This window comes from Neolamprologus multifasciatus, chromosome 19 (genome assembly GCF_963576455.1).
Source record: "Neolamprologus multifasciatus chromosome 19, fNeoMul1.2, whole genome shotgun sequence".
Classification (NCBI taxonomy): Eukaryota; Metazoa; Chordata; class Actinopteri; order Cichliformes; family Cichlidae; genus Neolamprologus; species Neolamprologus multifasciatus.
In genome coordinates, this window is record NC_140457.1 from 14,715,689 (window position 1) to 14,739,046 (window position 23,358).

Below are 23,358 nucleotides of genomic sequence, written 5' to 3' on the forward strand. Positions count from 1 at the left end.
ACACCATCTTGTCACGCAATGTAACAAAACCATTAAATGTGCAGCATTAAAAGGAGACGAGATGCAATTAGCCAAGAAATTACTCTGATCTTGGTGACATTTGGGAGAAATTGTAACACAATATACACGGCCAACGCTTGATTGACAGCCTAATCCAAGTTTGATGGGCGCGGGTCCACATTCACCGAGCAGAGCGGGTCGTCGAAAGATAACGAGTACAGCTGCACACCCCTGATAGCTATGTCCGCCACGATTCGTCACCGGGCAAATTCCTCTGGTTTAAACGATGATGAAAGTATCGACCATTAATGACAGGATCATCTCCCTGCCTGAAATAAATGCTCTAATCCCTTTTGCCAGGTCCATGAATTCCTAATATGAGTTATATAAACTGGAGCAATAAATCAGTGTTAGCTCAGTTGTATTTGGAAAATTGTACCAAAGCTCTTTGCCCCCTCTTTAAAATGCAAGACAGGCAACTGAGGACGCTTAAGCTGTAACATCCAATGAGTTATTGCTGGGGATAGATTAACTTTCTTACAGCAATAAGAATTGCAAATAGGTGAAGAATGAGGTGGAATTTCCCTCCGCTATTGTCATCTGAAAAGCGTGTTTGACTGCTGTCAGTGAATGTTGATGAATTTCAAAATCGTCTGGATCTTCCGTAGGTTGAACATGTGTGATGAGACCAGTGATTGGAATATTCTCATTGTATTATTAAAGTCATTAAAAGATGAAGGACGGAGAGCTGGGAAAATTATTAGTTTCTCTGAACCAAAAAAATCTGTTTTTCTTTGCAACTTTTTGTAACACCGCATCGATAAATTACAAGCTCATACATATCAACTGCACACGCTAAAAAGTACAAAAGGTTTTACTTATAAAACCCAAGTTGCATTTTAAGGTGCATTTGAAGTAAATTAAGAATATATGCTTTTGTCAACACAGCTGGTTACTTAAAGCACATGGGAAACCATCCCTGAAAACATGAAGGAACATGATAGGAGCGGGGAGAAGACTCTTGACTGACATTTTTATACTAGAACATCCACCCATGGGATGGCTGACATAAAAGCAGAAACACATTGCCTAATTCACCTCCCCTCAGTAAGATGATTGTAGCCTTTTTTTTTAAGAGAGGTGACACAATGCTGCCTAAAAGTAATTATTAGGGTGAGTGGAAAGCAAAAGTGAAAGGCTGATGAATATTTCATAAATGTTAGCAGCACTTACTGGACACAAGGCCTGATTGATGGCAGAGTGGCTGTAAAGGGTTGGATGTTGAAGGGCCGCTGCCTCCTTTCACACCAGTGCTTACTTCAAGCACCATCATCATTAATCGCAGAATAAAGATGTATTTATCTGAAGAGCTCTTCATTAATGGCCTGCCTTTAAACAAAAGTAGTGTAGAATTTGTTTCGTTTGACTGACGTGCACAAGACTGTGTGATGGAAAGGAGGCGACCAGTCTTTACATCATTAGTACTGGCGTGTTTACTCGAAAAATATATAATTAGTGTGACACTACAGATTAAGTATGCTAAGAGTCAAATGCTTTAACTTGTAGAAAATGTACAGAAAACAGTCTGGTTTCTGGTTTCACAAATGCACACACATTGTGCGCGCAATCATGTTTGTCATACATGTTAGGATGCTGTCTAAAATGTAAATAAAAATCAATAAACTTCTGATTTTTTTTTTAAGGAAGCTATATGCTCAGTTTGAAGGGACTGTTTTATCACCAAGTTGCATCCCCCTTTCTTCTTCAGTATTTAGGAGCTGAAAAAACTCAAGGGATGAACCAGTGTTGTGTGTACACATAACAACTTTGCAAAGAAAACATTTTAAAAAAGGCACTTTGTTATGTGTAGATTTCTGCAAAAACAAACAATTTGTTCCAATTTCCATGAAAAAAGTCTATGACAGCACAGGCAAAAAATAAATAGTATTAGGCATAAAACAGTCATTTTGCACCAACGGGCTCTGTCACTGAGCCTGTTTCTGCTGTAGGTTTCTTCCTGTTGAAAGGGAGATTTTCCTCCCCACTACTGCCAAGTGCTTGCTCATAGGGTAATGTCTGATTGCTGGGATTTTCTCTGTATTACTGTAGGGTCTGTACTTTGTAATATAAAAGCTCCTCGAGGCATCTTAATTGAATTTCTAAAGAGCTCAGCTTAGCTTTCCTTAAAAAAAACTTTAAGGAAACTGGACAAGTTGAGGACAGGGGAAGTGGCACACCAAAAAAAAGGAATCCAGAAAAGACCTGACACAGGAATGGAGAGATACATCTGGAACATCTGGACTGTAGGGAGTGATTAACACCAAATTATTGTGACTTTCAGTAAAGTGCTGCTCACAGGGCAGATAATCACAACCATTCAATATCACTGTTACTTACTAACTTATTCCACATTTGATAAAAATGTGTTTTCTGCGTAAAAATGTTATTTAGATATAGGGTTTACCTCATATTGAATTCACTGTACTGTATTTACATTTTACACAGTTTTACACAGTGAATTCAATGCACAATGTGTCTTTTTTTAACCTCTATAGTTTATATATATGTGTGTCTTCTAGCAGCTTTCTTCACGGTCTTTCCTGACTCTTTACTACATTTTTACTGCATTGCTGCCACTGCATATTATTGAAAGATCATAAAACCAGAGTGAGACCAATAAATCAGCTAGGTCATTATAATATAAGTATTACCCTCTAAAATTCGGAATTGACCAAGCTATATGTTCTTCACCGTGTATGTTTGCATATAAGTAAGTGTCCTCATGCCCATGCAAATGAAACAAGTACAGACAAATACAAAATATCATGAAGACTTATATTCATTAAATTCTATTATGAAATAGTGGAAATGAGACAAATCTCCGGTCATCTATTAAACCCTAAATCTTAATAATATCAAGGTTACTACAGGAGACAGAGGAGAGTCAAAGGCAGCAAAAAAAAAAATCAAATGGCATGTATTATACTGGCCACTTAATATAGCAAGCACTATAGTATTCAGGTGCAGACATCTCCCACTCTACTACTCACATAATAATTTGACATAAGAGTTTTCTGAATTTTTTAACAGGAAAAGTTTGCTTATTCCACCTTACACCTTATAAACACAACTGTTATATTATTTCCATCATTTCATAAAGTGCATCTGTCTGGTTTACATTTTTGTCTATATGATTCACATGCAGTAGCATAATAGATATGCTTTCCTCAAATAAGTTCAATGAATGAGCGCACACGATTGTTTTTACTGCCCTGTGCCCTCTGATGCATTCTGATACATAACGCTGCTTTACAGATACGGAGAGACACCTAAACCTACTTTGGATCCACTGGTCCAGCTCTCTTTAATTAAAGCGTGTGCATTTTTCTATTACTGGCAAGTACATTTGCAGACAACTATCCATCACACATTTGCCCCCTCTCTTCAGGGATGTAATGAATTGATCCAAAGTGATGTGTGGCAGTAATTCTTCAGAGAAACTGAATGAAATGTAAGCATTGGGTGTATTTTTTTTTTATTTCTCCCTTTATTTCTCTGGGGATTAATAGTGCCCCATAGGCATGGGTATCATATAGATGGCAGCGAACATTATGTTGACTAAGGTTTTCCTGCTATTACCATGTATTTCTAATAAAACTAAAGCCCTAAAGAATGAAGCTCCATCTCATTTTTCATTAGCTTTAGTGCCCTTTACCTGAAGTCTTCCTCTAGTTCTTTAGCTTTGCTATAAGCCTGCTAATAACTTAGTCAGACCATTAGGGAACAGAGGATTTGAGCAGTTATACATGAGATATTAATGCAGAGAAGGTAGATAGATATTGCTACTTCCATAAAAACTGTCACTGTTGGTTTTCTACTGTAGATTTCTCGCAGTCCTATTTGTTTATCTTGCTTTAAAACTTTTAGAATATCGCAGGGAATATGGACTAAGCCCCAAAGTTAGGAGGTGCACAACTGCAAAATAACAGAAACCTGATTATTTTGGTCAGCACTGAGAATTGGGTGCTAAAGAATTTATCACTGATGCACCTGGAAGATAAACTAGAAAACTTTTTTAAAAAATCACTTTACCGTTTGCCACACGACATCGTTTTCCCTCATTCTTCCTGTATGAGCACACCTGTGGCTCAGGAGAGTTAGGGGTCATGACAGCATCCCTTAGGGGGGCCAGCCTTAGACATGCCCAGCCCTGCTATATCCCAAAGGCCCTCCTGTCAGCTGTATGCCTCCACTACCGTCACTGATTTCCTGTGTTTGTGTGTGTGTATGGGTGGGTGTGTGCGCGTGCGTGTGTGCTCTAGTGTGTGGGTGCATCCTGCTGCAGAACAAGACCCAATTTGATTTGCTCCACTGGCCTGTGAAGCTCGGCTGCGAGGCAGCACCTCTCTTTATTCCTCTAATGGCTTCCCTTCCCCGCTGCTGCTTACCCTTCCCCAGACAGCAGTTATGTGCACTCTTGTAAATATACTGTAAATATACACAATGAACGGAGAAGAGAGGAAGCTACTGTGATGCGCAGATGCAAAGGCAGACACAGAAGAGGGAGAAATGGAGTGAAAGAGCGTAGAATAAAAATGAGACAAAGGACAAAAACTGTGTTCACTGAAGAAGAAGCAACTTCCCTCAGAGGCTGACCTTGGGGCTGAGGTGTCTTTAATCTGGGGAATATTAGCAGCCTTAGATTGGCCAAAGAGGCTGAAGTGGTGGCGCCTGCCTATCAAAATAGGAGGACAAGCATCAGAAACAGTCCATTTTCACAGCTAGGGTACAAGCAGGGTTTGTCAATTTCTTAGTATTTCACTGCGGATGGTGTTCAGGGGCAATAGAGGTCACGCTTTCTCCTGTTATTGCCACATACTCTATACCACTGCAGTACATATGGTATTATACCAGTGCTACTCACCCTTTCCCCTCCCCTAAAAATGATCTAAATGGTAGCTCTTGTGAGTTGAACCATATAAGTGAGTGTGATGGAAAGACATGTAAATTGCATTGCATAGCACATGCAATTGGCCTAGTCTATAGCTACCTAACAGTATGGTTCTGCACAAATAGGTTTTTCAATGCGTCCATGTGTGACTTTGAGCCTAAATGGGTCATGCCATACAGGTACAATTCAATCACATATGAAATGAGTTTGCTGCAAGTAAACTTTGGAAATGATTTTCTTTGTCAAGTCTAATGTGCAGAGTTGTGCGGTTGTGGGTCTTGGAAAATTGCAAGGGCTGTGTGGGAGGGGGCGCTAATTTAAGAGGCTTAATAATGACCCCCTACTATTCTCTGCAGGAACTGCCTTCATTCGCCCATCACATCACATGCATGGCATGACATGGAAAGAGGAGATGCATGTCATTTTTGACACAGCTTGGCACTTACTGGCTGCAGGGGAAACTTGATTCTCTTGCTACAATACCTGACTCTTTTGGCTCGAAAGAATACCTGACTCAAAAGAAGAAAGGAAAAAGAAGTGAATCACTGATTTGTTTCTTTTTCTTCCTCTTGTCTTTCTAGATTGAAATAAACAACACAATCTTACAAGCTTCCTTTCAAACATAAGAACACAGTGCTGAATACTGAAAGCAGACAATGTAAAACTTGCTTTTTCTTACTGCAGGTGCAAAAAATGGATGAAATGCACAGTTGCATGACTGGATTAATTAATATCTTTGTCAAATTAAAGCACCTTTATTTATCTATTTTTTGCAAAGCCTTTTACAAAAGAGCTATTGTTTGATTAAAAGTAAATGTAGATGAGGTATATTTCTCCAAAAATACAACACTGTTAGTCGATGTGCTTCTATCTACAGAAATCACAGCATAATCTGACAAACCTATAAAGAGACATTAGGAGTGTGCTGGGTTTGCAGAAACACTCTAAATCTTATGGGTGAGAAATCATCATCAGAGCAGTTAGAGAATATGAAAGGTGAGCTGAGAGGCCAAGGTGCACACAGTGTTTAGGTAAATATCCAGGGATTTCCAGGGCTCAGAAATCCAACTGTGTGACCTTTTTTTCCGGCTAACAAGAATGCATCATTGCTATTAAAAGGCTGCGCTGAGCTTCCAGGGAAAAAATAGTATTCAGCACCCAAACACGTCAGACACCATGAATGAACCGCGCATGGAGATATAACGACACTGACAGGCATTAAAATGGTGAAGTGCATGACATAAACATCGGCTTCAGGCATGAATCGGATACAAAACCAAACTCACTGATACACAAGTGTAGTCTGCATTTTTTTTTACTATCATTCTTATTATTATTATTATCAGTATTTGTTTTCTTAAACATAAAAAATACAAAATCTAAAATGCCTTACATTTTTTACTTTTTCAGCCTTTATTGTTATTTTCAATTGAAATCTGCTCTCTGATTCTATAACATGAGTTATTAGCTCAGTCTTTACTTTGGTTGATTCGTGTGGGGGTTTTTTCCTAGAAAAGACCAAAAACCCTGGGGTTCATTGAAAAAAAAGAGGGCCCCTTGATGCAACAGTCACTATAATGCAAGTGGCATGGTGTGTCCGCTGTTAAACGATTCACATGAGAATCGCTCCCTCGTTCTTCCCTCTATTTATCTCTGTTCTATAGTCTTCCTGTCTTTGACCCATGTAGAATCTAGCTTCCCATTTGGGCTTCCATGCGTCTAGTCATTTACATTTCAGCACATTTAAACCCTTCCAAATAAGATCCAAAAGCGTGTCATCACACTGACTGTCAGGAGAGGCACGTCCCTTAATTTCATTTAAATTTTCATGTTTTTTTTTTTTCTTCTTTATTTTTTTTTTCCTGTTTCAGTTTGGTAGGAGGCTTTCTCAGAGGTAACCGTTTGGAATGATTGTGGGCTCAAAGTGTAAATGTGAATCACAGCTTACAGCCTGAGAAAAACCACAGTGGAATACTCCAAAGTTATTAGTAACATTCTCTGAAAATCACTTCCTTCATCATAAATTTATAACTGCTGAATTGTAACCAATAGCTTTCATAGTCTGCCACCTAAAAAGGACCCAGCGCGCCAATTTCAGGTGAATTTTTGATATTTCATTATGAAATGAGCCAACTGTCTCATTTCTATCTCCCAAAATTCACTTTGCAAGAATTATTGCAACCCTCCCCGTGCCTCCATTTCCGCAGGTCTTGTCTCATCTTCTTGTAACCAACCCACGCTCATCTGATTATCAGCTGATAGGTTTCTGTCTTTATGTATTTCACATTCAATACCAATGATGAATTGAAACTCTGACAGTTAAATGACTCTGTTAGGTTCCTCTTAGAGCCTCCTAATTACTTAGACAGTACTTCCTGATATTATTTTTTTATATGGTTATTGTTCATGGCATTGCTGGTAATACACCTAGAGTGGTTGGTCAATTTATTTAAGTAGATAAATTGTATACTTGATGGCGGAAAGTTGTTCCTGCAGTATTGTTATACTACAGTTATTACATAAATAATAAATTATTACGTATCGATAAATAATATCGATATTTTTTTTTAAGTGGTTTAAAGAAAGGCACTTCCTTAGCATCTATGGGAATTAAACTGAGGTTTATAATGTAACTTGGATAACTACAATTCTAACTTAAATTGCATACTCTTCTATGGAAGAGCATTTAATTATATTCAAATTAAAGCCTTAAACCAAATGAAAAACTTGTACACTCATAGTCTTCTACATGTAAAGACTATGAGTTAATACTTGTAGCAATCTTCACACCCAAACAGCAAAATAGGTCATTTCCTAACAAATACCAAAAAGATGTGAGTACTTGCACAAGATAAGCGGCCCTGCTGAGGTAGTATGCTTACCTCCAGCTAGTGGAGAGGCTCATGATTTGTTATTAAGGAGAAAAGAGCCTTTCTCAATATTTACCTTATAGACATTGTCACCCAAATGACCGAAAGTTAGTATTCTCTAATTGATTGAACATTTATATAATTGTGTCTGAGTGATTATATGAGCATTGTTTTGTACCTGATGATGCAGTCAGACTGAATATTTCAGGTGTGCAGAGAACCAGTTGTCATTATAAATACATTCAAATTATGTATTTTGATGGATGAGGCCTGGACTTTTAACTGTGAGATTAAGGTTTGTGTCCTACATAGGAAGGATGTTTTTAAATATAGTTCACATATTAAACAGTTTATTGGGTTGTTTCTTTCTTTTTCAGCCTGCTTGTTTAGATTTCCTGTAACTATTTGCTTAAGTTTCAGGGGAAAAAATGTGATGTTGCTTAAAACATTTACATGATACTATTAATCACATGCTAAAACAATTTCATATTTCTCTCTGTGATAAGTCGTTCCCTAGTTTGTAAACTTTAGATGGACATTTACTCACACCAACTCAAGATGACGTCCACGTAAACAGTTTTCTATGAAGTTGGATTTTGTTCTGAAGCTGGACTGGATGCTGCTTACTCCATGAGGCATCATGGGATTTTTGTGCTTTACTGAGACTTCACAAAAAGATAACTTGACACAGTTGATATTTTGTTTTTCTCATAGTTGGATTTTGTTTTTTCACTTAAAAAAAGGCACCTAATTTTGCATTGTTATGTTAACATGAACACACCAAAATGCATGTCAGCTGTCTGTTCTACATGAACACCTAGATAAAGAATTATTAAAAACTCCATGCTGGCAAATCACGGAGGATGTATTGTTCAGTATTTTTATTTCCCAAACTTACGGTTGTGTGAGACTACCCTGAAATTTTTCCTTTAAAAACTTGCCAGAACCTTGCAGTTAACACGTCCTTTACAAGCACACACACACACACACACACATGCACACAGTCACATTTTCCCCTTTGATGATATTCTGAAATCAGTTCTCTTTAATCACATGCGCCATGGTGTTCAGGTGTTGAAAAGCCCTTTTCCCTCCCATCTTCCTGAGGTTGTTGTTGTTAGAAAATAATTCACACTGGAAAGCAAACCCTGAACCTTTCCGTAATCCAAAGGGAAAGCATGGCTTGTATTTTTTTTTTTTTAAATCAGGAAGCTTATAGATAAACAATAATAATACATTTCAGCTAATGAAACCGACCACGATGTATGGAGAGCTTACCCGTAAGCCAAGCGCCTCAGCCTTGTCACCATTTGTTTGGAGCTGTTTGTTTTTAACTGCCTGCTATTGTTACTGTTTTTAATCCGAGAAGCAAAAAAAATTATTTGAATGCTCCATGGATTAAAGAAACTGTGATTTTTCCACTTCAAACACATGCAGTGTACCGTGTGATAAAACGACTGCAGCTCAGAGTTTCATTGTCCCTTTTCTTTATGCACCAAATGATGTTTATTTAAACTGTACACTTTATTTTTTGGTTTCCAAGTGCCTGGGTGTCTCTATAAAGATAGCTTTTCTTTTGTTATTTGGAGACATTGTTTACCTTCTAAAAAGCTGGTCGGAATAATCCCAGAGCCCACCTGCTCAACCCAAAAAAAACCACCAGGAAGATGTGTGCAAATGTGTGTGTAGCAATAACACACAGTAAGTCTATACTTAGCCATAACTGCAGGGGAAGAAAACAATGGGAAGGCTTTATTTACATCGCACTGATTCCTTATCTCGTCACGGCCAGTCGTCTATCATCTGTCTACCCGCAACTCCAATTAGCACCGTCCCTTTCTTTGTGGTTTCAGGAAATCTGGTCAGATGGCTAAGGTAAGGGCCAACTTCGCTCCACAGGGAAACTCAACACCAAGGACCAAGTGAAAGATGGAAAAGAGGAACCGTGTTTGTGAGCGAATGGGGGAGAGAGAAAGCAAAGCGAAAGGCCGACGTACAGGCAGGACTGTGCTAGTGAGAACGCGAATCAGACTTCAGATGATTGTTTACGAGACGGTTGTGTTAGTACATTCATACATATTGCTGAAATAATTAATCAGTCACTGGACATATGCCTAACAGAGCGACATCTGTACAATGATGTAAACAGCTTGCACATGTTGAGCAGTGTGGTTTTGTTTGAAAGTAAAAGTGGAGGGATATGTTTTCTGTTTGGGCTATAAATCATCTGCGCTTTCAAAATGTAAACCTGATATCATCTTAACAAGTGTTGGGAACCTAAAAACAGATATTAAAAACAGACTTGTTTAAATTAAATCAACTACAATTTTTGCTATATTGTTTTGAAAAGTCATTTATTATTTGTAGGTAGCTGCAGACCTCCCCTTGCCTTGTCCAAGAGCAGGTTGCATGAATGTGCTATAGGCTTGTATGACTGCACAAGCAGTCAAGTATGTAAATTTGCCCACTTTTTTTCAAGAAATAAAAAAATAAAAAATCCTGCAACATTCTGACAGTCAGGTCTGTGCCTCCACTCCCGCCGACACCACCACCACCCTCTAGGGCTGGGGGCATTTTAATTGGCCCACTTCCGAAGTGTAATTTTTTTAATTGCTTGGAGACACTCGGCTCTCTTTAAAAGAATCAATGCAGATGTAATAATATCTGTAATTGTCTGCCACGCTCCAGGGACACCACAAAAGCCTTGGATCAATGGAGGAAAGCAGGGAAGCTGGTAGGGGTTAATTTTTCCCTTTCTGGAGGTAATGACAGGGAGGCAACGCTTGGCTCCTGGCATAGAGGCACAACTTGTGCTGTTCCTATTGTCTCTACAGCGCCTAATTGGGCCAAATGCAGTTAGTTCCCCTTGGCAGAGGCTGTCGAGGTGGTGATTAATGAAGCCTCCAGTCACGTAACCTGATAAAAAGAAAAGAACGGGATAGGAAAGGGAAAAAATATCAACCTGCTTTGTGTTCTTCATCCTTTTTCCTTTCTTGTGCTTTTTCACTGCCTTTGTCAGTTCTCCACAACTTGGTTCTTAAAGTAAACAGGTTAAGTAGTTTAAGTTTGGTGAGGTTTATTTTTCTTCGGGGAATGAAAGGGGGCATGCCCATTGCTACACCATGGCAGTAATTAAAGAAAGAGAAACAGGGGGCTGGCTGAGCTTCAGTTCCAAGTCTACTTGCATTATATGCAATATCACACGTTCGCTGTGAAAAACTGTCTGGCCAAGGAGACAGTATTTGGATTTTGCAGCAGTCTTTCCTGTAGTGTCTCCAGAGATGTGTGTCAGGAATCCAGGATCAAGAGGTCACAGGTATTAGCCTCCCAGGATCGTCATGGCCTTTGACTAATTACCTCATTAAGCTGCACTCCAATACTTTTCATGGTCTCTGCGGCCCGGCCGTGTTGCTTAGCGTAAAGAGAACAGAGTGGACACGGAACCCATCCAGAGTGACCTGAACGCAGCTTGCTGCCGCCTTGTAGGTGGATGGTGGGAGGGAAATCAATCCTCTGTAAATATATTAGATGCAATTACATCCTGCTGGACTTTGCCTAACACATTTATGGAAGCATTAGGCAAAGTCTTCTTTTATCAACCCCCTAGGGCCATTACGACAATGACATGTAATTTTCACATGTAGGAACCAGAAAAGTATTGGAAAGTATTGAAAAAAGAGCATGGAGGAGGAGTTTTGGGCCTGAAGTTTTGATTGCATTCAGAACAAAGCCATTTATTGGGTTGATGACAATTTGGGGGTTAGGTTTATCCTAATAAGAAGGCTTGATGCAACAGTGCAGCCAAGCTTATAAAGAAACCTTGGATAAACATTACTTTTATACCTTTAAAGCAGCGCAAGATGCAATAAATTAGCTTCACACAGTGAATAAACCCATTCCTTTTCTTGCTGATTAATTTAAGCACACCTCCATATAAATACGTCATCATCCATATAAATGAATTATTAATATGGCATTTCAGTTTCTCTCAAAGAGAAGTCTGATATACTCATTTTTCACGTGATAATCAGCAGTAGTTGCTGAATTATTTTGGGGGATTTGATTAATGTTTGTGTTTGTGTATGTTCATTTTGTCTGGAATTACGTAAGCACCTTAATTCCTCTGTGAAAAAATACCCAATTACCATAAAACGTATGAAAGATAATTGTGGAACAATGTAATGTCAATAGCCTTCTGATTAATCCCTCTGAACGCAGCCAAATGGCTGGCACAGTAACTCGGTAAGTGATAAGCAATTTAATTTGTTCCTAATTACTAAGAGACCCATTTTGCCACTGTCACGATGAGATTTCTAAACCTCCTTAACCAGCCAAGCCTTATACATTTATAAAAGCATCTCTCTTCTTCTTTTTTTCCCCTCTTTCCTTTTTGGAAGGTATTCAAGTCTAATTACTCACAAGAGGGCATGTGTGCTTACAGTAGTACAAGAGGTGCTTGTCAACAAAGTTTATCCCAAACAGCTAAGACTGAAAGTACAATCAGGTACTTTGGAGAAGAGCAGCTGTCCTACTGGTAAAGTGTATTTGTTTATGCACGTTAACGCCTGCATGCTGTTGTGTCCAAATTACATGAGTTTTTTTTCCACAGGGTTTCAGAGACAATAGTTCATTTGTGATTATCCATAAAATAGCTTTGAGCCTACACGCCACAGGCTTTTCAAACTGCCTTTTCCCCACCTTTCTCTTTATTTTAGCAATGAGTCGGGGAACTGAAATGCATCATCACATAGTTTTACCTCAGGGCTTCCTCGCTGTCACCCAACAGCACCCTCAAGACCACTATTCTCCTTTTTATCCCAGACCTGAATTCTTCATTTGGTCACACTGTTTGCTCCTGAATAGTCACCTCTGAGGAGATTAACCCTTTCATTAAAAATGCCTGACTAGGGTCAACCTTCTGCCTGGCTCTGCAGTCCCAGTGCCTTGCTTTGATCTATCAGCTATGGTGAAATTATTAGCAAACTCTAAGCCATGCCATGTGATTTGTTTTTGGAAAATTTGTAGAAATTATTCATAATCCTATTATGTGGCCAAGGGGTAAACCTGCATAAAAAATATAAAGGCTTTGTCATGGGGAAGGCAGTAGGGACAAATGTTGAATGAGGGCAAACTGGAGTTCCAGGAAAGCAGAAGGGTTGTGATGCAGTTCTAATCTGCCAGACCAGGTCTTATACATTTAATTAAAAACAAACTGCCTCTGTAACAACAGATACCACTCACTTAAAAATGATTGTAAAGTTACAAACCTTAGTCCCAACAGCGTGCATTATCGGGAGGGTAATGTATTGCGCATAAGTAGGGGAAGAGAAGAAATCACAATTTTTACACCGCCCATCTCCCTTTCAGGGGCCAATACTTTGCAGAACAAAAGTCAATGTCTCAGCCTAAATCTTGTCTGACAACGCGTAGCAGCCAGTGCTATTTTGGGCTCTTTGTGGTGCCAATCTCCTATCTCTCCTGTGACATTTTTTCAAAGAAAGAGTAGATTTCCTAGAGACTCTGCCCTTTGCAACTTCCACAGTGTATTCTTGCCCATAGAGTAAGGACCCTCCTCCTCACTCTTATGCGGCTGCTCTCTGCAGTGACTTGAGAAAGGGAAAATTAAGACAGCGTATCAGGCTAAGAGCCCTATCTTTAGCTGGTGGAGTGAAAAGACATTATACAGATGCTTAATTCTCAGTTACACATTTGGACTGAAAGGTACTAAACCTGGGAAAATTTTGCCAATGAACTATGCTGAAAACAAGAGCCTGAAAAATGTTTAAATCTCTAAATAACATCTGATAGGAAACTGTTGCTACCGCTACTCAAATCAAACCTCGCAGGAATATTTCCTGACTTGCAATACAGTGGATTTATAATTGTGTGGAAAGTTATTCAGAAACCCCACACTTTAATCATCCTGTTCTCTGTTCAGCAGTAATTTACTGCTTATACAAAAACTGGCCTTCATGCTTTTAATGTCCCCATTTTTAGATGGACTGGCTAACTGGCAGGCCACCAACTTCACATTAATTTGCTGCAGTATCTGAGTGTACAGGTCTTATCTGGGCCTGCTTTTATTCGGGGTGAAGAGCTGAGTCGTTCTAAATAACGCAGGTCTAATTGGGTATGTTTTGCAGTCAATTTCCATAAAGAGTCTAGGAGACTGTCACCTCAGCGTGGGAGCACAAGGTGCTGGAGTTGGAGCCATGCACCTCAGCCAGCCGTTAATCAGGAAACGCACTTTCGACTGCTTAGCAAAGGGCAGAGGTCAAGGAGGAGGAGCTAACACCATATCTGCGCAGAGCGCTATAATTGTAGGAGTGTAAATTGCTGCAGAAAAATGCCCCATCTTGGAAATTCAGTGAAAATAAAAGGCAGCGCTTTGACCAGAGGCCATAATGAAGAACCATGTGTCTCTTTGTGTAAGCAGAAAAGTAATACTTGGGAAACTTATTTGGCACGTATATGTAGAAGTTATTTACCCTTCAGCATACAAATAATTGATATACCATGTCCAATAACAGTATATCCAAAAACGCTGTCATGACAAATCTAAAAGGATATACAGATCTTTTCTGGGTGGTGGCCCCAAGTCCTTTAAGTCCTAATTTTAACCTGTAGAAATCAGAGAGAATATCTCTGCTTTGGTCTTCTGTTTCTGCTGAACTGTAGCGTTGCCATGTTTGATCGCACAGCTGTGATATTTTTGCTGCCACTTAGCACCCGATGTCTTGAACAGAGGTGGTCTACACAGAGTTAGAGCTGCTTGCCTGTGGTCGGCACCACTGCAGTCCACAGAAAGGGGCAAGTTCGAACACATGGTCCACTCTTCATGTATGTTACATACATTTATGGAGTTGTAGAACAGATGCAAATACCTGATGTTTTGTACAATATTTATTACAAATAAGCAAAAATGCTGGCAGCAAAGAGTGGCTGAGATTAAACGCATGATGAATTCTTAACATAAAAACTTTACCTGACCCGTCAGATGTAATCAGCATCTTCAGACTGCACAAAGACATGCAAATACTTCACCAAAGCACATCCAGGTCCTAAAGGTACAATTCTCAACTTCATAGCAACACTAAAAACATGAAAACCCACAAAGTCTGAGAGCAACTTCCCCCCAAAACAGGGTGCAGCCTATCTAAACTGCCCTTATTTATTCAGTTTAAAGCGACCATAATGGGTCCATGGAACACACTAAACCCCAGTGGTACACTTAAGTGGCTCACAAAAAGATGCAGAGGATGGTGCTGCCAAGAGTGGCTTTATAGGGACAATTTAACATAATGGTCAAATAAATACTGGTGTAAAAAAACACCTGTGAACAGTGCTGGCAGGTTGATGCCATTACTATATTTTTTGCGTGACAGTTCAGCAGTGTACAACAGTTTTCATTCCATTTTGTCAAAGTACAAGGGTGCATTTCGGTTTTATACGTTGAGCATCATAAATGCACCGCGTCTCACCAAATGCGGCGAGGAAAGGACACTACAAGCGATCCTGTTATTGAGTAAAATGACTGAACTGTTTTTGTTTTTAGCTCCCATTTTTACGCACTAATCACTCTTCTGGTGAATTTTCAGCAACGTCACAATTTGAAAAGTAAACGTGACTAAATGAGATCACGCTGCTGCAATGTTCTCTGTAGGTCATGGATGTCAGAGCTATCGCGGAAACACCAAAGTCCTAGATTAAATTACAACGTGTATGCACCAATGGGAAGAAGCAAAAACAAAGATCAATCTAATATTTCAGAATAATGTAAATAAATATTTTTTTCTTCAAACATTAAGCATGATTGTGATATTTCCTTTAATTTTGCAGAAAAGAAATACACACATTGGGTTTGTATACTGGTTAACACACAAACAATGGTCAGTGGCACAGGCTCTGATTACTCTGTTTTTGTCAGGTTTTTGGCACTTAGTTTAGTCTTGGGGGGGTCGGAGTAATGACTGGGTATCTACAAGCTGTCAAAGCTGGACAGCACTGTCAACTAAAAAAATGAAATCAATAAAAAACCCAAATGGCAAGAACGACTGTGACGTTAAAAAAAATTTCCTATCGATTAGTTGATTAATTCTTTTTAAATTAAAAATACTATACTGAACCTTCTCAAATGAATATCTGCAATTTATTCTTAATTGTGGATTTTCTAATGCTGGGCGGTGATGTTACTTGGAATCTGGAAACATATGCCATTGCATTCTCATATTTACTCATGGATTTATTATGAAGAAAATAATTGATATGCTGGTTAATAGACATGTTGGTTTCAGCCACAGAGAGCCTTCTAGTCTTCTAATAAATTTTAGAGCAGAAGAAAACTTTAAATATATCTCATTTAAGGAGCTATGCAAACAAATGGCTTGCCCACAACCAAACATCCTTTATAACAGTTTATGACATATGGATGAAACATCACCTTTAAAACACCTTGTTAGAAACCATAAAAGTAAGCGCTCTTTTTCTTTCTCCCTTCTAGTCTATAATAAAACATTGCATAACCTGACATTCAGACTTTGTGTCAGCTACACAAAGATGCCACATAACCAGGCCCTGGTATTTTCTACGCATCTCGCACTACGTCTGCTTGTCATGCTCTTCCCTCTACAAGATATATGACCCCTGCTTCACCCTTGGCACAGGGTGTGAGCTAGATGTCCCAGTCAGACCTGTCCTGTTGAATACCTTATGGCAGGTTGTTTGTGAAACTCTTGTGGTCTGTTTGTTCCCGCTCCCCACCCTGCCCTTGTTGACAGTGTCTCCATTGTGAGGCTGAGGGGCCTCTGCTTAGCTTTGTCCGTGCCTCATTGGAGAAGGTGTTGGTCCAGAGAGAACTCGCACACCACCTCTGCTTATTCTGCCGAAGCATCATTTGCGTACCTGCCCATTATTTCACTTTACACGGCTGCTAGTCTGCGTTTGGTGACTCAAGTATAATGTGTAATATTACATTTATGCTGCTGGTGTTAATGTGTGAGAAAAGCTACAGTGAGAGAGAACAACGGGTGAGAGTGATAAGCATCAGTCAAGCTCCATCACTAGTATCAACTCATTATATTTTAAATCTATGTTTTATGTATTTTAAGAGAAAATTTTATCTGCTATACAACTAATTATACAATTAAATATAGGGGAAAAAATTATCATTTGGAACATCTTATATAAAATTGTGTAAAACACATATTGTCATTTGGTATTTCAGTATTTTCTAAATTACAACAAGAACTTAATTACATAATTAATTGAATAGGGTGTGTACAAAAACGAGACCTCAGTGGACTTCAGTGTTTTAACATGCTCTCTCACAGACACATAAAATCAATGATTTTGGGGGGCGGGGGACTCACGTTAAATAAAAATCCAATACAGTCAAATCCAGCCTCATGTCTACATCTAGTCATCTACCTAATCCCCTCCTCAGCAATCTCCTGTTCCCATGTTCCTAACATCAGCGGGGAGCGTGGCTAATTTACGAGCATGGGCAATGCCAACATACTCTCTGAGGAGGGCCCATTTTAACACCTCCAAATGCTGTAATGCATCCCAGCTGACCTTAATTATAAAAGCATGTGCCTCCCCTGTGTTTCCCCCACCTCCCCCGTATACAGTCCACAAGGCCGGGGGTGTGAGCCAATGTTCTTACCTGCAGAGAACAACACAGCAGCAGCTACCGTAGCAGCTCAATGTTAATAGTTGCATCCTGAGAGGAAATCAATAAAGCTATAAAGGGTGATATCACAGTGTCTGGGCCCCCACGCACACATTCTTCTCATCTTCCTCCCTCCCTCTCTTCCTTCCTCAGTGGAAGCTGTTTATGAGGGGTTCTTGTGGTTGGTGGGAGCAACTGAAAGGTCAGTAGTATGAGGTTTTGATCCAGGGATGAGACACCCTCCTTGGGAGTGTGGGGTAAATGGTGGAGTGGGATCCCTGACTCATCTGGAGAAAAGTGGATCTTTTAAAGGGCTTATAGCTGCTGTGTGTTGTCAAGGTAGCGAAGCATTAGTGCTTGTAAAGGCCCATCGATGCCGCCTGGTTACGATCAGAGAAGAATCCCAGGAGGTAAAACGAGGCCTTGCTAAACTGCTGATGAACCGAGGGAGATATTAAAAGACCGACTCTCCCTCTTCTTCTGTCTGTACTGCAGATTTTTACCCATAACATTGATATATGCACAGCACGGGGCTCTAGCATCATTGGACTGATAAACTGCTCATACAATAGATAATCTTTTATGTACCTCCCGTGCACAGCACAAATATTATGACTATTAGTACATTAATTAACTTGCTGGCCTGGGGGTCCTCTGCTCAGCCAAGGTTAAGAGCTTCTTTAATTAAAGATCAATACGGTTTTGCAGTATATTTCTACAGCTCCAAAAGAGACATGAAGCTCTTTAATGTCTACATGTCCAAATGATGTAAAACTTCACAAGATATGTATAGACAGAGAATCAGAGTGCAAAGTGCAACCATTTGTGAGCATAGAACAGTGAACAGCGTGTCAAAACAGCTGAGGTGATAGTGTAAATGATGTATTAACACCTCCTTGTGTTTTGTAACAAAAATGTATACAGTAATTTTTCGGCAGGTCTGGATTCAGCCCCCAAAAAATGAACCCATTAGGATCGACACTAATTAAACTAGCAACAATATCCACGCAATCTTTACAGCCTTTGTTGATATTTGCACGCCTAACACCACTTATTAATACACCTGTGTACTGAGCAAAGCAACGGAGGGTTGAGATCAAAGTCCACAGCACTCTCTCTGCGTGTACACCTGAGGATTTAGTCCTTGTTTGTAGAAGGAAAGATGGCGAGGCCCAAAGAGCACGCCTTCTTGTGCTAAATGCTCCAACGTCCCCCTTAGAATCCACTTCTAAGGGGGATTGTGTTTGACGGGACACCTCTGTGTGTTCAGAGTGCAGCCCACAAAGGGAGGCAACAGTCAAAACCCTGACCCTAGACCAAAACCAAGAACCAGCCTGCCTCCATCCGTAAGCTTCTTGAAAACACGGACCTTTTCATTTTTAACTTCTCACCCCTCTGACACCAAACCAGCTCATCCATGTGTACTACAGTCCTATTACATCATATTATCACATGTCGGGTATTATACCCAAGAACTCTGGGTTCTAAGTGAAAAACGTATTTCTCATTCATCGTCTCACACATACACTGCTGGACTATACCACCTCCACTGGCAATGTGATGGATAAGTCAGCCTCACTTATCAATGCTTAACCCACCTGGGTCTCTCTGGGCCTGTTGGCCAGTCTCTTTTTTAAACCCTGCTTCCTTGTCCTCCCTCCCACCAACGCCCACACCCCTTTGCCACACAAGACTAAGACAGGTTAAACAGTTAAACACCAGCAAATCCAGCACTGCCCTGTGGGAAATTTGCTTCTAATCCCTAACTTATAGGCACAGAATCAAAGCCAAAAAGCCTGAGCAACAAATCTGATCCTCCCTCTAACAATCTTGGGCCTCTTGGGAGGGTAGGGAGAAGCTCCACAGACTGGGCTGAGATGGATAAATACCTAAATGATGAGACAGTCAGGGGACAGGGGAGTAGTGTCTGGCTATGGCCGTTCACCTCCAATTTGGCACCCGCACAATGAAAGGCAATTGGGCAGCAGCCCCCACACAGTAGCCAGTCCTTATTATTATATGTTGAAGTGTGGCTTGGGCAATGATTAATGACAGTGTCAGGGCGAAAACAAAGCACAGCGCAAGTTATCTCCAATCCACCTGCTCCAGTGGCCCGATTGTAAGAGAATGGAAAGGAGTGTGAGAAGAGGCTTGATAATGGGGAAGAAAGGGGAAGAGAATGGGAGAGAATAGAAAGAGGAGAAGGAAAGAGATGGGATGGTGGACTGGCGAGTATAGTGAAGGAGAATGGAGACTTCCTGACCACAGCAAGGTGAGAATAACTTTAAAAGACATGCCAAAAATGTATACCATACATATGAATAGTTTTTTCATAAGACAAATGACAAAGGCGCTGTACTGCTCATTACACATTCCATGTTACCTTCAAGATCAAAAATAATCCCTAACAATCTGGAAGGATTTATTCTTTGTCGCTTTAAACCAACCAAATGCCAACTTGCAGGTAGTTTCCTCGTGAGGTGTGAACATGTAGCTTGTGGCTCGCCACGGTGATTGATTTGACAGACAGAGTGGACTTTCATGCGTCTGTGTTTGTTACATCTAGGCCCACTGTCCCCCGCTGTATTGGTGTTGACATTTATGAGACATGTCGGAGGGGGCCTGCTAGACCTCACTAATGAGAGAGCTGGGGCTGACAGTTATTAGCGCAGCCTGACACTGCCATCCAGAGGACACACTTGGTAAAGCAGCTATGGGACAGCACGGTCAAATACCATGTTTACAGTTGTTCCACTTCTGTGATTCTTTGACAGTGTACACTACCAAATTGCACTGTCTTTCAGATAATCTGAGAAATTGCATTGAAACTACAAATGGCTGCTGATTTCTTCTTTACAACTGACCAGTGAAAAAGTATGAAGACTTTCAGAACTATGTGCTTTTATAAGTTTGAGCTGCCTAAATTGTGACCAGTGAGTTTATGCCCCTGTGAACTTGACTGCCACCTGGGCTATAAAGTTGCCCTGGATAATGTAACTGTCATGAGATTTCTCCAGTAGCCTATTTGAGACTGTTAAGAACCATTTACTTACAGTAACATAAGGCGGTGTCATCATTCAAGTAATTTTCCTTTGCCCGTCCCTCCTCTGCTCCAATCCACTTCCCAAGCACACTGCGAAACAAACACATGCAAACATGGCTACACAGAGAGCAGACGAGAGGAGAGAGAAATGTGTGCAACTCTATGTTAAAGTTTGATTTCATTTAAGTGTGGAAAAAACAGATGCAACCACCTTTACAGTCAATCAGTTAAACCACACAATCATAATGTAAACAGTATTAGGATATAGAAATGCCCACCTGAAGAGATAAACACAGCGTTCCTCGACTGACAGGTTTTCATGAGGTTTAGCCAAACCCTTCCTCGCTCACTTGTGAAAGCAGAGAGAAAAATCACGATTAGTAACCTGATTACATATTGACAGCCCACGCTTAACTAAAGTTAATTATTAAGTCGTAGAGAAAGATTTTTTTTAAATATGTTAAGCCACATCATATCACAATGCATCAATGGAAAAAACACCAAAATTGATCCAAGAATTTACTATGAAATTTAAAAGTATGTATTTCAAACTGTTGGTAACAGTTCTCCAAAGCCAGAGTTTAGTTCATAACCTTTTTAAGGGGTGTTGAATAGCAATAAATGCATGAATGGATTATAAACAACAACTGAAAGATCTTTAAGCACTACAGCTTTCACTAGACTATGTTTTGACTAGACATTTACAGTAACAGGAACGAGTACTGTGATACAATAGGTATTTGAATCACTGTTTTCATCTTTAATCATTAGTACCAACCAATAATTGCCAACTTAACTAAGAATTTGCTTTGTAAAAAATAAGCATTTTAGTCCATACTTTCTGAGCCCGGGGCTCCAAAGCTGCATAAAAAAACAAAACAAGAAATGAACTCTCATTTTGACCCATGTGTGGACCTAGAGACTCTCTCCATTAAAACCAGGAAATGAAAGCGCACCCCCCCTGGCTCCACTAATGTATGTCTGCACTTTCCAAAGAACCCCTTGCTATATTACACACTCTTGCCATCCTCAGTGTGATATCTTCCCTAGAGTGGTACAAAAAATGTTTAACATAGCATATGTCAGATAAAATGGCCTTATTTATATGCAGGCTACTTCATCGTAAGTACAATCTCAGATTTGTTACTCAGCAGCAAGAAAACTGTGCCATGAAACTCTTTATGCAGTGGGCAGCTTGACCATCTTCTGAGGAAGAATCACACACTCCACAATCTGAATTGCCACTAAAAATTTTGCTGAGCTCGTGATTGTATTATTGTCTGTGCATATGGCTACCAGGACCCAAAGCTTGCCTGGATTTAACTTCCTAATCTGTGTTTACTACTTTTTTTGTCCTGAAAGTTCAAAATCTGTGTTTCACATCTCAGCTAGTTTGATGCTTATGTTTCCAGACTACAGGAGCAGCTTTATAATCAGTACTGACTGCTACAGAGCTCTATCACACAGCACCAGAGTTTAAGTTCTTGACTCAGGAGTTAGCAGTAGTAGTTTCTCAATTTAATACACCCAGAAGAGGAACTCGCCTCCTCTCAAGCGGCAGCATTAAAGGAGAAACATACTAACTCTGACAACTTTACCCAATGTTAGCAGATTACTCCTTTCTAATGCGTGGTCCTAATTAACCCCACATACTGCACCAATGATACCTAGTGATACCTTTAGCAAGAACGACAACAAAAAATGTATTAAACATCAAAGAAAATTTGTTATCAAAGTAGAAATGATAGAAACAATTTTAAAATTACCTCAAATATGGGACAGAAAACTTTAATTGTCTCTGACTTTTGAATCAATAAAGGGATTACGGCTGAAAGAAAAAGCACCAGAGACAGATCCCCTTTCATTAATTCATACTGCTGTGTTAGAGTTGTTACAGGTGACAATCTCAAGTAAAAGAAAACTGGACCCCTTTACCTCTACAGTGCTGGAATCTCACTTTGCTACGCTTAGAGGTAAAGGTCACTGCAAATCACCAAAGTTGGTTCTCCAATCGGTTTTTGTTGATTTGTTTTGTCACCCTTTCCCACAGTCACTTTCTGTGACAACATGGACTTTCAGCATCAACATAAGTGAATAATACACAAACAGGGGAGATCTACTTCCCTTTATATCACACCTACAGGTTAGGCACTGACTACTTTAACCACAGGTCCATCTACACAGTGTTTCATTCGGCTTGTGTGAAATTACTTCAGACACTCTGCTCATTTCATTTTAGGGAATTAAGTCCTTTTCCGTAATGTTTTCCTTGATGAATAAATGTAAGCTAACTGTAAACTTGCTCAGGCTTCAGAGTGTTACACACCCAGCCTTAAACAAGTAGGGTGTCTGAACTAAACAGCAAATGCACAAAAACCGCAATTTATAAATACGTTGTTACAAGTAAAAGTACTGAGAGTTCCAGCTTGGTAGGTCTAATCATAAATGGTATATCCTTGTTTTAGAGAATAAAAAGAAGTTTGAATAAGCATGTGAAAATTGCTCTCTTTTTCTCTGATCCAGGTTGCTCAGCACTATAATTGACTCACAGCTGAAGACAGCAGCATGTTTTTTGCTGCTAACTCTAAGACTGAATCACATCCCTATTTAGTCATTAACCTACATCACAGAGCTGAGAACTGCTCCCAAAACTCAGTTAGGCCAGACCAGCGCTTCATTTTCATCTCCATTTGGAGCCGATGAATGCAAGTGTAATTTCTGCTAATTCTTTCATAATGTAGGTTCTCAGCAATCTAAAAAGAAATGAATCAAATAAAGCAATATAAATTTACTTCCTGTTTTATTTATTTAACAGCTGTCTCCT

The 23,358-nt window shown here is 39.8% G+C and overlaps 1 long non-coding RNA gene across 2 annotated transcripts in view; it reads right to left on the reverse strand.

Moving 5' to 3' along the window:
• LOC146496218 (uncharacterized) overlaps positions 1-23,358 on the reverse strand; it is a 94,441-nt gene that overhangs the window by 63,877 nt on the left and 7,206 nt on the right. For both annotated transcript variants that reach the window (XR_014871220.1, XR_014871219.1), the window contains 2 exons: positions 20,813-20,883; positions 20,545-20,651 (listed from right to left, as the gene is read on the reverse strand). This is a non-coding gene — a long non-coding RNA (uncharacterized LOC146496218). The remainder of the gene's footprint in view (positions 1-20,544; positions 20,652-20,812; positions 20,884-23,358) is intronic.